This window comes from Pteropus alecto, unplaced genomic scaffold, assembly GCF_000325575.1.
Source record: "Pteropus alecto unplaced genomic scaffold, ASM32557v1 scaffold288, whole genome shotgun sequence".
Classification (NCBI taxonomy): Eukaryota; Metazoa; Chordata; class Mammalia; order Chiroptera; family Pteropodidae; genus Pteropus; species Pteropus alecto.
This window is the reverse complement of record NW_006442124.1, coordinates 3,119,690-3,127,064: the sequence shown is the minus strand read 5'-3', so window position 1 is coordinate 3,127,064 and position 7,375 is coordinate 3,119,690. Positions and strand designations below refer to the sequence as shown.

General features: G+C 39.2%; 1 pseudogene; it reads right to left on the bottom strand.

Moving 5' to 3' along the window:
• Window positions 1–696: 696 nt before the first annotated feature.
• LOC112470100 lies at window positions 697–815 on the bottom strand (annotated as a pseudogene).
• Window positions 816–7,375: the final 6,560 nt, after the last annotated feature.

The window sequence follows — 7,375 nt, the reverse complement described above, 5'->3', positions numbered from 1 at the left end:
AAAATTCTTAGATTTATAGATTCATGTATTTCATCAAATTTGGAAAGTTTTCAAGCATTATTTCTTCAAATATTCTTTCTACCCACTTCTCTCTCTTTTCTCTTTCTGTGCTCCCATAATGTGTATGTATGTATACTGGATGGTGTCTCACAAATTCCTTGAGCTCTATCCAGTTTTTAAAATCTTTTCTCATTTCTGCCCCTCAGACTTTATAATTTCTATTGTCCTATCTTGAAGTTCACTAATTCTTTCTTCTGTCTATCTGATTCTGATATTGAATCCCTCTAGTGAAAGCTTCATTTCAGTTGTTAAGCTTTCAGCTCTAGAATTTGTTTGGCTTCTTTTAAAAATATATCCTTATTAATATTCTCATTTTGTTCATACATAATTTTTCTGATTTTATTTCTTCTTTGTCCACGTTTTCTTTTAATTCTTTAAACATACTTAAGATTGTTGTTTTAAAATCTTTCTCTAGTAAGTTCGATGTTTGGATATTTTTAGGAATGGTTTTGTCAATTTATTTTGTTTCTTTGAGTAGACAATATTTTCCTGTTTCTTTGTATGTCTTGTGATGGTTTATTTTTTATTTTTTATTTTTTAATTATTTTTAATTTTTTTTAGGAGAGGCAATCCTTGGTTGACTTCACAGATTGCAAGGACCTTGTCAGCTTACAATCCTTTATTTTTTATTTTTTACACCTACAGCACCTGGTCTTTCTAGGTGGTCTCCCATCCAAGTACTAACCAGGCCCAACCTTGCTTAGCTTACAAGATCAGACAGGATTAAGTTTGTTCAGGGTGGCATGGCCATAGACTTGTGATGGTTTTTTAGTTGAAAATTAGACATTTAAGTGTCTAATTTAAGTGGCAACTCTGCAAACCAGATTCTTCCCACTTCTCAGAGTTTTTTTTTTTAATTGAAGGCTGTAGTAGCCAATTTGTTTTGTGACTTTCCTCAACTAATTTTCAAAGGCTATATTCCTTGTTGTGTGTGGTCACTAAAGTGTCTGTTCCTTTGTTTGTATTTAGCTAGTATTTTGACAGAAATTTTCTTGAATGCTAGGAGCAAAAAAAACAAAAACAAAAACAAACCCTGAAAACAAAACCACAACACCTCTCCCAGTCTTTGTAGATTAGTTCTGTGCTTGGGCACTCCTTCAGCACTTAGCTGGATTTGCACTGAGACTTGGAATCAGCCAAATTCTTCCATATACATGGTGTTTTTAAATACTCTAGCTTCCAAAGAAACTCTCCAGTTTTGCTCCCAGACCTTAAATCATTTATTATAGTTTTGCGCATCATCTTTGGCCCAAGGCATCTGCAAATAACTTCTTGGCTTAGCACTGAAAAAATGCTACCTTTCTGGTACAAACTCTGAGTAAAGTGAAACAAAAGCCAGCACCCTGCATCAGTCCTTCAGGCAGTCTCCAGATGGGTTAGAACAAACATATTTAATAACTTGCAGCTAAAGTCTCCTTTGCTCCCCTCTGATAGCAAGACCAAGATCCCATATTGGCAACACGAGCTTTCCTTTTCAAGACTGCCACCTGGCCATGGAGAGGCTAGGGCAAAGACAAGTAAAAACACCATAAATATTTCCTACTGTTTTAAAGTCTCTCTGTCTTAGTTCGGTGTTCATTTATATACTGCAAACTTTTAACCATCTTCCAGAGTGTTGACAACATTGGTTCTGACAGTGCCTACTTGTTTTGTGATATTTCTGTGGAGGAATGAGAGTGTGAAGCTACTTACTCTGGCATTTTGCTGATGTCACTTCTGTTTCACAAGGAGCTGTCATATATAGCAGAGTGCAGAAAGAAAGTCGATGAACCAAGCCCAGGTTGTAGTAGTCAGAGAAGATGAGCTACAAATGTGACCAACTGTCCAACCAAGTCAGGTCTGTTATTGGAAGGTCAGGACCCGAGTTAGGCCCTTTTGACATGGAATAGGACATGAAAGTAGATGCCTATAGATGACTGACAAGACATGTTTGAACTTCCTTAGCCTGCAGACAAGGCCCAATTCTCCATATTAAGAACTAGCACTCCTTTCTGCTAATCATGAGATAGAAGGAAATGCAGAAGACTTTCTCTAACAAAATAACATATGGACCCCTTAGGACCCACCCCTTTCCTTTTTGGTCATAATTAGGGCTGTCATAGTGTAACTCAGCCTGGATATCCTGGGCCTGATAAACAGTGGTAGCATGTATTTCCAAATGTGATTTCAGACCTGAACAACATATACTAGTAGCTGGGAGAGAATATGTGAGACTGTATTCTTAGTATGTTATCTCAAGGGCAAGAAAATAAAATTGGATAGGAAAGCATTTATTGACTTAAAAAGAGTCCATTAAAATACAGGTATTAGCACCCTGGTGAGGCCTCTAGGAGACAATTAAGCCTACTACTTGGATGGCTCCCAGAAGTGTGCAAAAGGCAGTGGCTCACACTGAGTGAAGTCAAAGTGGCAGGATCTTGCTCTATCAAATAGTGGAGAAAGGAATTAAAAAGTTATGGGAAGCAGGTATGCTGAATGGATATTATGGATGGCTAGAAGCCCCAGCAGGTGATTCTGTCCCACGGAAAAACCTAGAGGATACATCATTGACCAAGGCCATAGAGGCCCCATTGGTCTGAGGGGCAGCATCCTCACTAAAAAAGTGACTTGTGGCTGTTGCCTTTTGTCTTTGTCCCTGGTTACTGGGAGACAACCTCCAAACTGGAAATTTCCTGAGCTATAGGAGTGTCTTTGTTTGTCAGAGTAGAACCCTGAGTTTATGCTAATGAGATGAGTCAGGATAGGGGACGGTAATACCAGGAAGACCAACAGTATAATTGGAGAGTTTGGGCTTTGAGCCACGTGATATCAGCCCAACTTCCAGGGAGGAAAGACTGACTGGAGATCGAGTTTCATCACATGGCCAATGATTCAATCAATCATACCTGTGTAATGAAAACTCTAGAGTCTACAGGCCCAGGTGATCTTTCTGGTTGGTTATTGTAAATAACCAACCAAGAACAGTGATGTGTCCTGAAGACATGGAAGGTTTATATTTCGAACCTTCCTAGATTTCACCCTCTGTGTCTCTCGCTTTTACTAGTTTGGATTTGTATCCTTTTGCTACAATAAAATTATAATTGTAAGTGTAGCACTTTCCTGAATTCTGAGCTGTTGAGCATAAGAGCATTGTGGGAACCCAAAATTTGCAACCAGTTTTTAAAAAATGTAAGTCGCCTGGGAACCCCTGACCCTGTAGCTAAAATCTCCTCTGCTCCCTTCTGATACTAAGATTCAGGGTCCCATATTGGCAACACAGGCTTTCCTTTTCAAGACTGCCACCTGGCCATGGAGAGGCTAGAGCAAAGACAAAGACAATGTCTGATAAAGACATTCTTTATCAGATGTGTCTGAAGTGAGGGCAATCTTGTGAGGGACTGTGCCCTTATCGTATGGAATTTCCCCTAACTCTGGGTAGTTAATGACAGAATTGCATTGCAGTGATTCTCCTTTGTAGGTGAAGGCTGAGAATAGGGGAGGCTGTTACAGAACTTGGCTCCCTGATAACCTCAAGACAATAGAGGCTGAGTAGTAGCACTTAACTTCTAAAAGCCAGAGGGCAACAATTATTAAAAGATTGACAAGGTTGGAATGGCAGCCAAGGGAGCCTGACTCACAGAGAATTACAGAGATGATTAATAGAATTTGGTGTCCTTAGAAGCAAAATAGATGGACTACCAACAAGCATACCGCTCAACTTGTATCAGCAGAAGAAATCAAGGATGGATGAGTAGGAGGTTGAGAGCAATAGCTCGAATAAAATGTCACATATTTTACCTAGTATTTCGACCTGAGCCAATTTTTAATTTATTTTTAAGATTTTATTTTTTAGAGCAATTTTGGATCACAGCAATATTAAGAGGAACATACAGAGATTTCTCATGAATCTCCTGCTTCCCCTTATCAGCGTCCCCTACCAGATGGCACATTTGTTATGATCCCTGAGCCTACACTGACTTGTCATTATCACCCAACATCCATAGTTTACATTATGGTTGACTCTTGGCACTGTACATTCTATGGGTCTGGACAAATGTAAATGGCATGTACTCATCATTGTAGTATCATACAGAGTACTTTCACTGCCTTAAAAATCCTCTGTGCTCACCTATCCATCCCCCACCCCCTTGGCCCAAACCCTGGTGTCCCCTGACTTTTTACTGTCTCCATAGTTTTACCTTTTCCAAGATGTCATATAGTTGGGATCCTATAGAATATAGGCTTTTCAGACTGTTTTTTTCTCACTTAGGATATTTATTTAAGGTTCTTCCATGTCTTTTCATGGCTTGATATCTCATTTTCTTTTTAGCACTGAATATTATTCTATTGTCTGATTGGACCATAGTTTATTCACTTACATACTGAAGAACATCTTGGTTGCTTCCAAGTTTTGGCAATTATGAATAAAGCTACCGTAAATATCCATGTGGACATGTTTTCAACTTCTCTGGGTAAATTCCAGGGAGGGTGACTTCTGGATCACATCGCAAAAGCATGTTTAATTTTGTAAGAAACCTCCAATCCCTATTCCAAAGTGGCTGTGCCAATTTTCATTCCCACCAGGAATGAATGAGAGTTGCTGTTACTCTCCAGAATTTGGTGTGGTCAGTGTTCTGGACTTTGGCCATTCTTATAAGTCTGTAGTGCTATCTCATTATTGCTTTAATTTGCATTTCCCTGATGACATATGATGTGGAGCATCTTTTCATATGCTTATTTGCCATTTGTATATTTCCTTTGGCATGGTGTCTGCTTAGGTCTTTGGACTATTGTAAAATGAAGTTGTTTGTTTTCTTATTGAGTTTAAAGAGTTCTTTGTATATGTTAGATAATAGTCCTTTATCAGATATGTCTTTTGCATGCACTTGATCCTAGTCTGTGCTGAGCCAGTTTTCAGACCTAGACCTCACTGATGGAAGAGATAGCCATATTCCTGAAAAAAAAAAAAATGCTACAATGCCACAGCAAGAATACACAGTAATGTCCCTCTTCAAAGAGATCTACAGTGATTTACTCAAGTAACTGTATAATTGGAAAAAGGAATACTTAGACATTTTGAGAACTGTTGGAAACAAGTGCTAAACAGGTACCTTGGGGAGCCCAAAGCGTTATCGTGGCCCCGTGTTGAGATAGAGTCATACAGAAGAAAGCCAATAAACAAAGTATTGGTCAGTGTTCATATTTCAGTGTGTCCATTGGGTCTGCAGATCCACCCAGCAGTCCTCTCCACATTCGCCAAATGTATAATTGGATCAACGTAGGTGGCAGTTGATGCTACCCTCACACTGAAATATGGTGCATGAAGTATCATAGTACAGATGGTCAAGTAGAAACCTTTGAAACCGCTCACATCTCCTCCAGTCAAGATAGTCAATCAAAAATAATATTGCCTGGGGTGTCTGAGGTTAGTGCTACTACCTCTATGCACACAAAGGGTACAAGAATGGTAATCTCTATCATATCTCCTTTCCATCACCAGTTACACTGGATAGATTCTGGAGGAAGTTTATAGATGACCACAGGATCAGTAGAGTAGTAGCCGTAGCTGCAGCTACTGGCTCTGCTAAGTGAGTGATACAGCCCGAGACATGCTAGGCAGCCACTGGTCTGACAAATTAATTCTTTTCAATCATCATTAGAGGGTATCAGAAATACTTAGCCTTTACATGGAACAGACAACAATATACATATACAGTTTTGCCCAAGGTTATGTTAACTCACCTTCTGTCATAATATTGTTTGAAGATATGTGGGCTATCTATGAATTCCATATTGATCTATTACATAAATGACATTATATTGATTAGGCTAGATAAGTAAGATGTGGCTAGCACACTGGAGGCCTTGGTAAGGCATATGTGCTCCAGAAGTTGGGAGAAAAAAAAACTTACAAAGTTTTAAAAGCTGGCCTCATCAGTAACATTTTTAAGGGTTTGGTGAATAGGGTCATACTGGGACATCTCTTTCAAAATAAAAGACAAATTAATCCATCTTGTATCTCTTATGATGAAGAAGGAAGCACAATGCATGATAAATCTCTTCAGTTTTTAAAGACAGCATATTTCATAGCATATTCCATACTGCTTTTGCCATTATACTGGGTGACATAAACATCTCCCAACTTTGTCATCAGCCTCTATCACCAAACATCTAAGTGCTGGCACGGTGAGCACCGTGATAACAGAGAGGGATGCTACACATGGGCCCAACAGCATGGATTCCCACTTTCCAAGCTGATCTTGCTAGCATCCCAACCAAATATCTGACCTGCCAGCAGCAGAAATCAACGCTAAGCCTGAAATGTGGCACCATTCCTCAAAGATTGCATTGAGCCTCTTTCTGCAAAGGCCAACAGTTCATTTACACAGGAAAGACACACATTCTGGATATAGGTTTGCCTTTCCAGCTCATACAGCCATAGCACAACCATCCAAGGGCTTACACACTGTTCAATTCACTGATATGTGCTCTTGTATCAAGTATGCTTTTTTATAAATATATTCTGATGTTTTGACATCTGCAGCCTTGTTGACCCTGGGTAGACTCTATTTCCTAAGCCTAGCTAATTCCTAGAGATAGTAAATGAGTTGCACGTGAACGTGCCTTTCATGCGCAAACTAATCCAACCACCTCCTCTATCAGCTCTTACACTGAGCCAATATTCCCTTGCGTTAATCATCTCTGGGACGGGTACCAGAAAACTCAGGATAGCTCTTACACCACAGAACCTTCTGAAATTATTCAAATTAGCCAGTCTTAAGCCTGCTTGCCCTGCCTCACCCATTCCTTTTCACGGAAATTACAATAAAGGCTCTTACCCACATTTCCCACTCCCTACCCAGCTCCCTGTCTCTCTGCCTCCTGACCAGCCCTAGTGCCTCTTCATGTGACCCTGCATGGTATGGTGTGCCTCCTCTTTTGGGAACTGTAACAAATTATCTTGTCAATGACAGTCATTTCTTGATCCGTTGGCCCCAGTCTACTTGGATAAATTATAAAGCCTACATTTTATTTTATTTTATTTTATTTTTAAATGCCAGTTTATTTATTATTTTTTTCATACTACATATACATAATTTTTTTTAACATTTTATTTTTTTATTTTCCTCTTTCCCCTCCCCCTTTCCTTCTGATAAACACTAGTCCATTGTCCGTGTCCATGAGTCTCTATTTGTTTGTCCTGTTCATTTGTTGCTTTTAGGTTTATCTCCCACATATAATTGATATCATGCGATTTTCAACTTTTTCTGTCTGGCTTATTTTGCTTAGCATGATTATCTTGAGGTCCATCCATGTTGTTGCAAATGGCAGTATT